The 12,184-nt window shown below is 45.8% G+C and overlaps 1 protein-coding gene across 7 annotated transcripts in view; it reads left to right on the top strand.

The window, feature by feature from the left end:
* The window catches only part of phldb1 (pleckstrin homology like domain family B member 1), an 88,456-nt gene that overhangs the window by 26,687 nt on the left and 49,585 nt on the right, over positions 1-12,184 (top strand). The gene's annotated exons all lie outside the window — the stretch shown is intronic.

The raw sequence follows: 12,184 nt of genomic DNA, 5'->3' as shown, positions 1-12,184 counted from the left end.
CAGGAGGTGGCCGCGCACGCGCACGTTCGGCTCAGTTCGTCGAAAGTTCCCCCGCGGAATCACGTTCACAGAACCTCTCCAGCTGATCGCTGCAGCCTCTGCGCATGCGCATCTGTCTTAACTCCTGGTGTGTCTCGGCCCAGTTCGGACAGGCTTGGTTTCACAGACACCTGAGCACCTGCTGTGGGGCTGTTTCCCCTCGCGCGTGCATGTGCGTGGTATTAATAGATGGAAAACGGATCAGCCAGGATCCTGTCTGTCTCAGAACATAGCAGGACCTGGAGGTCCCGGCTCAATGTTCTGTTCTGACCTGGTTCTGATCCAGGGACCTGCTCCTTCATGATCATGTCGAGACCCTGAAGTCCTCTCCCACCTCCATTAAGGTTCTGGTCCGTAGAAGGTGGTGTGTGAAAGCGGGATGAGGAAGCTGCTGCTCACAGTTTGTCTATTGATCGCCATCTGTCTCCTTGGGGAGGGGGGTGGGTGGGGGGCGTTGGTGGATCTGAAAGTTTGGAAAACAAAGACGCTAAAGTTTTACGACCAATGCTCCAATCTGATGGGGGGAGGGGGGGCACAGAGGAGCCCAGATGTTTTATGGAGAGAGGAAGATAGTAAATGTTTGCACATCGTAAACCCTGGAACGGTCTGGATTCCTGACCCACACAGGTCCCCAAGTGTGTGGATCTCCTCTGGGGGGGGTGGGGGTCCTTCTTCTCCTCTTCCTTTCCTTCTGAACGCTAACCACCCCTGACGGGACGCCAGCGCACAGCTCCTGCTGCAGTCCTGAGGTCCCCGTTCGACCAAAGGCTGGTCATTCATCTACTGCTGCTGTGATGGTCTGGCCTGTTGTCAGCTGTAACCCATCAGGTTGCCGTAGCAACTGTCCGCCGCCTTTTGCTTCTGGGTCTTCACTGACGTCCACTCTAGAGGCTCCAAAGAGAACAGCCGTAAAATCCCAAAGGTCTGCACTTAACTGAGTAAAAGTGAGGCGTAGGCATCTTTCGGGTCACTTTGACCCCCTGAAGAGCATGAGGTCAGTTCAGGTCACCACGGCCTGACAGTGTTCTGAGCGACTATCAGCATAAATGCAGCCTGACCTGTGGACTTGATTCTCCTGAACACGTGTGAAGCTCTCTGCAGCTCTGCTGTCTGTTCTGATGAAAGAGCCTTTTAACTCATTCTTGGAGGATTTTTCAAAGAACATTTAGATTCAAAGTGGATTAGTTGTGAATCAGAAGCAGATGAAAAGATGCTGTTTGAAATAGAGCTCCGTCCTGATGCATTGCCTCACAAACAGATCTGGAGTCTGGATCTAAACGGTTTATGGGGTCTGAGGGGCTGCAAGCTAACGGGAGAGTGTGTAAACAGAGAGCTCTCAGCAACAGGGAGGGGAAGTGGGGGTTGGCATTCAGTCCCGCCCACAGTCCTGCCCAAAACGACTGCAGCTCTGCAGAAACTTTGTCCTAAAACGACACAGGGTTTTTAATTTTGACTAAAAACAGCAAAGTCAGGATTGAGAAACGATGGGAACACTTTAACAGCAGAGGACTGGAGTGGGACTTTGAGGACCTGGAGCAGGTCAGTCGCAGCAGGTCCGGTCTGGATGACTTCCCTCTGGTGGACTGTGAGGCATTCGTGTTCAACCATCTCTGTGTGTCTCTGGAAGGTGCATGTCAAACAGTCTTTGTTGTGAAGACCTAGACTTTAAAGTCTCACTCCCATCATCTTTGATCTGTTGTAAAGCATTCCCAGTGGTTCTTAATTATAATGATGCTGTTTTTAGCCAAAATCAATTAAAAACTATCACTTTCTAGGACATAGTTTCTACAGAGCAGAAGAAATTCGCCTCTGAGTTGTGGGCAGGACCGTTGGTGCGGAGCAACCCCGGACCCTCTTCCCATCATCCATAACAGAGCTATCTGTTTAACAGCCCCTCACACCCCCAACTAACATCAGCGGTGCAACAAAAACAGAAGCAATACCAGCTTCATCCAGCTGTCCAGTTCTGATCCAGATTCCAGCTCAGACCAGCAAAACAAAGACCTTCATGGATCCATTGGTCTGCAGGTGGATGATCAGAAAGGGGCGGAGCATGGAGACTGTGGCCCCGCCCAGCGTAGTTTCTATGTATTAAATACGAACCTTTTCAAACAACATCTGTTTCGTCTGCTTCTGATTAACAAGGATTTGATAGTATCCTTGATAAATATAGTTTTGAGCCTAACTTCTACGTCCTCCAGCAGAAGACATGACATGTTCAAACCTGTGTTTCCTTCAGTGTGGGTCTCTGAGTGGAGAAAATGGTTCAGTCCTGGTCATGGCGTTCGGCTTCTTTGAATAAGCTGTGAAGGTGAAGCCGTTTCTCCCACTGCGACTCTCTGAGACGCTCATCCTGGCCCGCGTCACATCTGGCCTGGCTCACTGTGACTGGGTTTCGGCGTCAGACAGGCGTCCCTCCGGCGTCCCTCCGGCGTCTCCAGCTGGCCCAGAACCGCTCGTGTGCTGGTTGGATCATCTAAGGAACCACATCACTGCAGTCCTCCCCCCACGCCTGTCTGCGCTTGTCAGAGGCTCATGAAAGCCGTCTCTGTTTGAAAACAGTGGAGTTTAGAGCTTTATAGGCAGACTTGGACAAAAATGAAAAAGGATGGAAGTCTACAGTTTTTTAATTGACAGAGTTAAATGGGGGGGGGGGGGGGTGATGTGACCTTTTGATGTGCTTCCTCTGAGTCTGGGTGCTCTTGCAGGAATGTTACTGTGATGATGCCAGGAAGGGGTCAGCTTGCCCTTCAGGAGTCTCTCTATTAGATTAACCCCCCCCCCATCCGTACGGGAATCAATCAGGTTGATTACCTGGCAGGTTTCCCTGCTCTTGCCCCTCCTCCTCAGATGGAAGTTTGTGTCTGAGGTTCTGCCTGGGGGGGGTTTAACCCGCTGTACCGTGCCCCAGGTCATTTTCGTCTGTTTTCATTTTCCACGTCACAAATGAAGCTCCGCCCTCACAGCTACACCTGTTGCAGTAAAAGGCTGAGGACTGATGGATCCCTGATGGGACAGAGTCTGTTTCTCAAAGCTCCGCCCCTCACGGCAGACGAGGGCGTCTGGGCCCCTCGGCTCCACGAGGCAGATTTAGTATCCTGCTGTCTGTTCATGAGCACATCCCATCCAGTTTCACATTGAGCAACATACTGAGAAGACGGAAAACAGACTCTGGAAGCTCCCCCAGTCTAAATTAAGGACTTAGTGGTTTGAGGAGTGGTTGGTTTCTCAGCATGTTCCTGCTTTGCCTTTTTTTTCTTTTGGTGTGAGAGCCGCCCCATCCAGAGACAGGCAGGGCTGCTCAGTGTCACAGATAAAGCAGAAATCCCCCCCGAGAGCTCAGAGAGGTCCTTCATCATCTGGGGGGTGGTGCCCAGAGGACTCCTGGGTAAGTTTCTGTCTGCTTCAGCTCTTCCGTCACATTTAACCAGCTTATCTGATAGATTGTTGGGCCCAGAAGGTCCCAGCAGAGCATCTGTCATCCCTCACTTTACTTCAAACCAACTCTCACTTCTTAAGTATGCAGTGATAGGCGGGGCTTCATCCGTCTACAGGTCTGTAGGCTTATGAGTCCCCCGGACCCGCCTGAAGTCTGTCTGCATCATCAGCAGTGAGCGTTAATGCCTTCAGAGGGTGTCACTACAAATGATTTGTGAAAAAAAGAACTTATCACTTTGTCCGGGGAAGATCTGCTGCGTCTGATGTAGCAGAAATGTCTGTGGCTGTTTCTGATGCACTAATTCACTCACCCTGACCCCTAAAAGACTGTAGAGGAATGTTTATCGTCCTCTCTTCCATGAGCTGGGAGTTTATTCCGTAAAACAGGGGCTTGGTGGCTAAACGCTCTACCTCCAACCGTACTTTTACTAATTCTAGGAACCACAAGTAGTCCTGCGTTTTGTGAGTGAAATGTTCTGATTGGTTGGTAAGGGACAATGAGGTCCTTAATATAGGACGGGGCCATTCCATGTAAGGCCTTATAGGTTAACAGGAGGATCTTGAACTTGATTCTAGAATCAACTGGGAGCCAATGGAGCGAAACTAACACAGGAGTGATGTGATCTCTTCTGCTGGTTCCAGCTAACAATCTAGCTGCTGCGTTCTGAACAAGCTGGAGACTTCTTAAGGAACTCTTAGGACACGCTGCTAACAAGGAGTTACAGTAATCCAGCCTCGACGTAACAAATGCATGGATGAGTTTTTCAGCATCACTCTTAGAAAGTAGATTTCTGATCTTATTAATATTCCGCAGGTGAAAAAAGGCAGTTCTGCACGCCTGAGATATGTGAGCCTTAAATGATAAATCCTGGTCAAATAAAACCCCAAGGTTTCTAACTGTGGAATTGGGGGCTATACTTATGCCATCCAGGGAGACTATCTGATCAGACAGAACATCTCTGAGGTTTTTAGGACCAAGTATAATGACCTCAGTTTTTTCTGGGTTCAGGAGGAGGTAATTAATTGTCATCCAGGTCTTGATGTCTCTGATGCAGGCGTTCAGTTTCTCTATATCGTCATTCTGGTCAGGTTTCATGGATAAATACAACTGTGTCAGCATTAGTTTTCACTGTCAGCATAACAGTGAAAACTAATGCTGTGTTTCCTGATTATGCTTCCTAAGTGAAGCATGTAGATCATAAACAGAATGGGTCCTAAAACTGAGCCCTGTGGGACTCCATAGTTAACCGGAGTGCACTGAGAGGAACGTCCATTTCCTCTGATCCCTATGTCATGCTCTAATCTATGGAGTAGAATACTGTGGTCAATGGTGTCAAACGCTGCACTGAGGTCTTACAGGACCAGAGTAGTCCCTTTTTAAATGGTAAATCCTGGTCAAATAAAAGCCCTAGAGGAATAAGAGGCTGTACGGAGCTCCGTATAGAGCCGCTCCGTAGTAGGTAGGACGGAGCCGTCCAGAGTAGGATGGAGGCCATCTCTCCCATGAGCCCGGGCTTACCCCAAAACGCGCTCCAATTATCCACAAAACCAACGCCGTTTTCTGGGCACCATCTAGAAAGCCAGCGTTAAATGATGAAAAGCGGCTGTACATTTCATCATTGACTAAGTTCAGCAGGGGACCAGAGAAAATTACAAGAGTCGGACATCGACTTAGCCAGTTTACACACCGAAGCTACGTTTAACTTAAGAACCTCTGATTGTCTCCGTCTGGCATCATTACCGCCTGCGCGAATCACGACTCGACGGACTGGACTTACTCTGAGCTAACATCCTAAGGTTCCCCTCAATGTCACCAACTCTGGCCCCCGGATAACACCTGACTGTAGCCGCTGGGAGCTCCACGTTTCTAACTTCAGAAGAGCCTATAACCAGAGTTGAGGGTTTTTCACTGAGGGGGGAGAACCTATTACTAAGGTGGAGCTTCAGGTGCTCTAAGTTCTTGCGTTTAGCACTATGCTTCCTCCCCACCGGTACAAACCCTCCCTGTGTGCTTCCCGGCTGCTGGGAAGGCGCTGGGGTGCTAACTGGGTTAGCCCTGGTAGCGCGGCCCGCGCAACGAGTAACAACCTAGCTAGCTGGCTTAGCTTCCACTGTGCGGAGCCGCGCTTCTAACTGCTCCAGCCTGGCCTCCAAGTCTAACACAAGACTACACTTAACACACCTACCGCTGTCTTCACTAAAGGAGGCAGGATCCTCACTAAACATATGGCACATGGGGCAGGAGAGAGGGGGAAAGGCGGAAGGAGTGGAGGCCATGCTAAGTGCTAAGATAAGGCTAGCGGTGTTTAGCTAAGAAGAGAAGCAGTTTACTGTGCAAACATAGAATAAAGTGGACAGCAAGGGGTTAACACAATAGTGTATTCACTAGTATACTAAAGGCGCTAAATGTGAATGTGAATATTAACCAGGTAACACTTAAGTAGTAAGTAATAGTAATCAGGCTAATACCAAACAGGAGCAAACAGTCAAGCAACAATCAGGCAAAGGATTACGCTCACCCGGAAATGACATCACAGGAAGGAGCCTGTTTCCAGAGCTTTCTGGTGTCCCTAGACATAATAAAACTCCACAATTTCTACACTGTTCTTAGACAGACGTGAACATTTTGACACCTTTTCCTCATGTTTAAACTCCCCAAGTTCCAACCTTTGTAGAAATCCAGTATTATAAAACGCAAAAAAAAGATCTGATGGTGAAGAAAGATTTATGCACATTTGGCAAACTGAACGCGTTCTGTTACAGGAGACACGGCACGGACGAGGTTTAATGACAATGTCGACAGCTAATCAGGACACAGAACACACTGTAAAAACATAAAAAATGAAAAAGCATGAAAAGTGCACTTGAAAAAATTCTACAAATAGAAAGACGGCGAAAGGTGAACTGCGATACAGCAAGGAACTGCGCCATAACACGAGGCCATCCAAAGCCCTAGATTGAAATACAATATGGACGCGTTTTTTACGTTTTCTTTTTATGTCACTTGTTTGCAGAAGTAAAAACCTAAAGGCCATGTCACACAGACAGTACATTTTGCGCATTTTCCACTTGAAATATCGGTCTTTTGTGATACATGCGTGGTATACATCGATGAGGGTTTCAGCCGGCAGGTCTTTGCGTGAATTCAGTTTTGAGCTGTTCAAAAGTTTTGGTCAGTTGGGAATTACGCATTTTTTGCTTATTTTACGTAGTTTATACGCAAATATTATGTAAATCTTATGCAATTGTGTGCGATTTTTGCGAGATGCACACCGAAATTTGTGTCTTTCCACGACTTTCTATGTATGTCTAACAGACTTTTCAGGTGTGTACACTCAAAAAAATGATTCAAGCCCCTCTTTCATGTAATACAATTAAATTCTGTTTGTTTTATTTAAATATATTTATTTTAAAATAATGTATCTACATTTAATTGACCTAACACAAAATGTATTAATAGTTTCACCTATAAACTCCAGTAATCCAAAAGAAATGAGTTCAATTAAGGGGTGGGCTGTGCGCATGTTCAATGCTGTTTTCCTGTTTCTCTTTATTTATTCTTTTTATAGTATCTTATGCCGTTTTTTCGACTACAATTTTTCACCTATTTTAACCATTCAACTATTAAAATGTTCAGCTCTTTCGTCTAATGCCTGCTATGACTCTTGCTCCTTCAAATCCTTCGACTTTTCGAAGTGAAAAAACTTTCGTTAATGTTTTTCCATGTAAAAAACGTACTGTGGCTTGGAATCGTTTCAACTCTGCTTCTCCCAATAAGACGATACACGAGGAACCTCATTTATGGAGAAAAGGATTCTATCTGTTTAGACTGGCGGCCGTATGTTGCAACAGAAGTGTTAGCTCAGTGGATCAGTCAGTGGGATTTACATGCAGAGGTTCTAAGTTCAAATCAAGCTAACGACCGGTCTCAAATGATTTTTTTTTTTGCCTTGCCATTCTTGATAAAATTGAGTTCGACTAACTCAGCTATATTTCATTACATGGACGAATTTTCTTTGAGGTGGGGCTACTCATATTTATTGGATGGAAATCCTGCCCACAATTAAAGTTCATCCAAATTGAGTTCATCCAATGAGCTATTTTTTTGAGTGTACCACCGATGTATGACTTTAATGTCACGTATACGGCTCACCGATCACGTTCAAATAATGTAATGGAAGCAGGAATCACTAATGAATTGCAGATAAACAGCACAATAACCACACGGTTCATGTTCTACGTTGGTTTACGTGTTCTTAGCCTGCTTTGTTCGTACTTCTTCTGTGCTTTTAACGTGGTTCATTCCTGATTCGTCTGTGAAAATTTCACGAAAAGACCACAACTTTCTCAATTTTTTCCTCGTAGATTCGTGTACGACCAGTTTTCATGCGTGTCATACGCTCAAAATGTAGGTAGTGGGGGTGTGTCACGGCCCTAGTGAACATTTAACAAAGACTATGAATCCACTGTGTTGTGAAGATGGAAGATAATTTATAGAAAATATATTTACATGTTTTTCAAATGACAAACTGGTCTTTATTCGGCAGTCTTATGAGCATCAACATACACTAGTTTTTTGCAGAAACCTTTGGGAAATTTCCAGTGCTGGTTGGATCTGCTGACTGCACATCATTCCAGCAGCCCCCCATAAACTCACCCCAAAGCCAGGTTTCTGTTTGATTGGTCCTCTGCTCCTCCTGGAGGGACTGTGCTCCTCACTGATTAACTGGACAATGGGAGCCAGTCAGGTCTTCTGGGTAATTAAACTTTCATATGACATGCTACGGTTTATAAACATAGCCGCGTTCGCTGAATTAGACGGCGTGGGTCAAACACATTTTTTTTGCCGACTCATGGCTTTGAGCAGAATCTCCTCCGTTCTGCTGTGTGGTTCCTCTCCGAAGCTTTAGTCCGATGCTCCTTGCACTTGTCTGTTAGTTTTTGCTGAGCCATCCTGTGCTAATCCCTCATGTCCTCCGTCAGCAGCTGCGCACACATGTGCACGCTCGTGCGGCTGGGCTGTGCGTGTGCGGAGTCGGCCAGTCGCTGCCAGCGGCAGTTTGGCCCCTGCCTGCGAAGGAGCGAGCGGAGGAGACCTTTCTCCTCCTGCATGCTGCAGCCTGTGTACCGCTGCGACCCGCTCATCCAGGCATGAACACAGCAAGAGCACACCCTCCCTCACTGACTGAGTGAGGTGTGCCTGCACTTCTGCGACGAAGCAGTCCGTGTGTCTCGTCAAGTATGAGCGTTTCAAAAACACTTGCTTAACTAAAAAAACAGCAGATTTGTTGAACTGAATTCAAATGGGAGCCATCTCCCCGCCCACATCCTGTCAGCTCCGCCCTGAAACAATGATTTAGTGCAGGAATCTTGAACCTCATAGCTTGTAAGCCAAATATGTCTTTTTTGTGCTAGCATACACCTTACCTTGAACTTTTTAAAATCTTTTATAAGCTGAAATTCATGAACTGTGCGTGTAAATGTAGAATTTCTGTGAGCATCAGGAGTACCATACATGACACGAACCTCCACAGACTGAGTACCATCACTATCACCTTTTGGAGAAAGAAAAAAATCCCATCACCTTACGTAAAAAATAATTGCTGACGAATTGACTAATGAAATAATCGTTGGTGACAGCCTGACTAGTAGCTGGTCTCAGAGGTATATGTTTAATCATCCAAAGGCTGTTTTGTTTCTGAAGATAGCCTTTTCCTAAAACAAGAGTCTGGGTGCGCTGAAGCCGGTTGCTGGACCTTGCATGCAGCCATCCTCTGCATCCCCATTATCCAGAGTTACTAAACGAGTCCATGAACAGTCACATCCTGTAGCAGGGGTATTAATGAGAACAATAGAGTCAGAGTAAGAAGTGGCAAAGCTGGGATTGTGAGCAGGTTCTCTCAGGGTTAGAGCTAGTTTTCTTTCTTCTTCAAGGACTTCCTGTTTGCCTTGTTCATGCAACGTTGCGTCACAGCAGGAATAAAATGGAATTGTTTTTATTTAGTCTGGTTATCTCGCTTGTATCCATCAGAAACCCGGTTGCGGCTCAACAATTATGTGACTCCAGCTGTCGTCGTTTGGAGTAAGAAAGGCGGACGATGCCTCTGTAATGTCAAAGATCTAAAGCCTTAAAATCTGTTTGTCCATCAATTTGATCAAATCCGTCTGGATCTTTATGAAATCTGTTCCACAAAAGTACATTTTCTTCATGTTTCCTGCCTTTAATTTTATTGGAACAAGAGGTGTTGAACATTATAATCTTCATTTAAACTTCATTAGCCTTCAAAAGGTGCACCCCCCGCCCCCTCTCCTGAGAAAGACTTATGACATGGAGCAGCGTGCGAGGCTGCTGGCGCCTAAGGTGGCGTTTACCGCTGCTGCTCTTCTTGTGAAAAGGTTTTTCCTGAGTGGGATTGGGCCTGGGCAGAGTTTGTGGTCAGGAAGGCGGGGGGGTTAGCACTGGCTGAATCTATAGGAATCAGGAGGAATTTCTGAGAGTCAGATGACTGCTGAGGAGGAGGGCATGAAGACCTGCGGTGGAACTGACGGGGTTTTTAGAGACCACAGTGGTAACTTGATGATTGTGGCTCCTTCCCTTTGGCACAAATCTACAGTCAAAAACACTAAAAGTGTGGAAAGTTCCACCCCAACCAGGCTGGGGAAGATTGTTTTTAAAGTACTCAAAATCAACTTCCACACCAGTGACAGTATGTGAGGATGAAAGGAAAAAGAAAAGACAGAAAACCTTTATTTGCGGAGAACTATGAGCCAAATAAGTGCAACTCCTCTCCAGCTACAAACTCCATGATGGCAGCAGCCTGAAAGAATGACCCTTCAGTCAGAGATCATGTTTGCAGATGATGTAGACATGTTTCAGAGGGATCTTTATGCATCTGTTTGAGAAATATGACTGATGGCTATTTAGATCCAGATTCCAGGTCAGACCAGGAAAACGGAGACGTTCATGGATCTGTTTGTCTGCAAGTGGAATATCAGAAAGGGGCGGAGCATGGAGAATTTCTCCACTGTGATCAGATAATTTTCTAATTTGAGGTTTAGTTTCAGTGGCCACGCATTTGGTACATAGAGCTGAAAACGGTTGTAAAACCGTGTGTAGTGATGTGTGAATGCGAGAGTTTTGAACACAGAAGCCCAAAAAGCGCGTTTCCACAGACTTTACATTGGAAGTGGCCGCTTGAACGCGTCGTGAGCTCCTATGAATGTCTTTCTCACAAAACGTTCTGCCTTCCCAGGGTTCAACTTCCTGGAATAGCATACTCATTAAAATAACACAACGTACCGGGTTTGTCATCTTTAAAAGACTGGCTTCAGAGATCTCAAATGTGTAATCACATACGACCAGGAATCAGAACATTTTCTGACAAAACAAACACAGATTTTAAAATCTTATTTGTTTTTATTTTGGACTGTATAGTTGCAATTTTTATTTTGTGTACTGCCTTTGACCATTTTTATATTCTCATGTGTAGTTTTGTCCACTTCTAATTCGTTTTTTCTTCTTCAACCACATTGACCTGGAAATGGCAACAATCTACCAAATAGACATTTGTTTTTAATGTTTATTAGTATGCAAAGTCACTTTCTTAAATGTTCAAAGGGCTGAGAGTGACAGAAAACACAGGAAGTGCACATATTTAAAAACCATAAGTCATCAGTTTGAGGTGTTTAATGACCTGTGGGAAAACAGTTGGGTCCCTCAGCTGGAGGAAGGTCCTTGAAGAGAGACCGTTTACAGAAATCTTACAGCCCCTCCTGGGCTTCGCTTTGCCTTCATGTTCTCTGCTTTGTGTTCACGTATCTCTGTTGGTAATCAGAGCTTTGCTTCTTAATGAAGAGGTTTATTTCTGTAGCTTTCATCACTAACCTTCTTCTGACACTGAGCCATTTCTCTGGTCTTCACTGACTCAGGTTCTACAAATGCAATGAGAAAACTGAACAGTAGAGATTGCAGATGATCTGGAGAACGTTTGGTGCCAGTTGTTGGGTTTGTGGAGTAGTTTCTGGATCCTGAGAGCACACCTCCAGTGTTTTTCTTGCATGCAGCTTTTGCAGTTTTGTTCATACGAAAGGCTGTTGGTGCTCGCTGCTTACAGGGTGACGGAGGTGGTCCTCGTCTCTCCTCACAGAGCTTTCCCATAATCTCAGTGCAGCGTGACGCAGACAAAGATTGGAACAACCATTAGCTCATGTGATAGCAGCTGCAGACCTAAGGGCCAAACTACATGAATGACATTTAAACCAGACGGGGAGTGCCTGGTACCAGAGACGGTCCTTGTTTCCCATCAGTGGGAGCCTCTTTCTTCTGCCTCTTCATACATTTGAGCGCTGTGAGGACATCTTTCCTCAGAAATGTGACTGACGCCTCCATGAAGCCAGTAATGTTCTCATCCTAATCATGAGGGTTTCCCACGCCAATGACACCATTTTGGCTTATCTCCTTCATCCCATGCATTTCCTGTAGATTTGCCATATCAGGGCGAGGCACATCACATTAGCCGGACACCAGTGGGATTTCAGTAGGAGAAGGGTTTAAGTGAATCTGGGCTAAAAGCAGGCTCACACTCTTATGTAGATTCACTTCAGTTTATTGTAATATTTAAGGGTCCAGTTCCATCTGCCTCCAGGAAAACTGTGACTCTGGCTTCATTTGGTTGTGTGAAAGTTCACCTGAACTTTGATTTGGACC

This window comes from Oryzias latipes, chromosome 13 (assembly GCF_002234675.1).
Source record: "Oryzias latipes chromosome 13, ASM223467v1".
NCBI lineage: Eukaryota > Metazoa > Chordata > Actinopteri > Beloniformes > Adrianichthyidae > Oryzias > Oryzias latipes.
This window is presented reverse-complemented; position numbering and strand designations above follow the sequence as displayed.